Below are 886 nucleotides of genomic sequence, written 5' to 3'. Positions count from 1 at the left end.
TAAGTCAGAGATTTCTTTTTTAAAAATTTGTATTTGTTTTTTACGAAATTATGTGCAAGTCTCCGAGGCTTCTAAGTCAGAGATTTCTTTTCTAGAAATTTGTATTTGCTTCTTACGAAATTATATGCAAATTCCGTGTCTTTTAAGTCAGAGATATCTTTTTTAAAAATTTGTATTTGTTTTTTATTAAATTATATGCGCGCCTTCGAGTCTTCTAAGTGAGATATTTCTTTTTTAGAAATTTGTATTTGCTTTTTATGAAATTATATGTGTGCCCACGAGACTTCTAAGTGAGAGATTTCTTTTTTAGACATGTTTATTACTTTTTACGGAATTATATGCAAGTCTCCGAGTCTTTGAAGTGACAGATTTCTTTTTTAGAAATTTGTATTTGCTTTTTACGAAATTATATGCCCTTGAAACTTCTAAGTGAGAGATTTCTTTTTTAGAAATTTTTATTTGTTTTTAACGAAATTATATGCAAGTCTCCGAGTCTTCTATGTCAAAGATTTTTTTTTATAAATAACGTTTAAGAAAAAATTGTATTATGATGTTGATTAGAAATCTCAGTATTAATGATCGTTGCAATGGCATCAGATTATTAATGGTTATTGTGTAGTGTAATGGGATGTTTGTGTGCATATGAGTAATAACTTAGTAAACATTAAAATGACATTTAGAAACTTTAATTTCGTGTGTAATTTTCACATATTTTCAAATAATTAAAAAAATTCAAAGGTTCTAAAATAATAAATTAAAAGGAAAAAGTAATGCTTATTAAAGCCATCGCAGTAATTAGAGTATAAAGAATATAAACTTTATTAATAGAATAAAAACTGCAAATAATACATACGTTTCAACCCTTGGAGATCGGAAGAGCACACGT

The 886-nt window shown here is 26.6% G+C and overlaps 1 protein-coding gene across 1 annotated transcript in view; it reads right to left on the bottom strand.

Annotated features, from left to right (window-relative positions):
• The window catches only part of LOC105451323, a 10,085-nt gene that overhangs the window by 6,361 nt on the left and 2,838 nt on the right, over window positions 1–886 (bottom strand). The gene's annotated exons all lie outside the window — the stretch shown is intronic.

This window comes from Wasmannia auropunctata, unplaced genomic scaffold (assembly GCF_000956235.1).
Source record: "Wasmannia auropunctata unplaced genomic scaffold, wasmannia.A_1.0 LD336053.1, whole genome shotgun sequence".
Lineage (NCBI taxonomy): Eukaryota > Metazoa > Arthropoda > Insecta > Hymenoptera > Formicidae > Wasmannia > Wasmannia auropunctata.
This window is presented reverse-complemented; position numbering and strand designations above follow the sequence as displayed.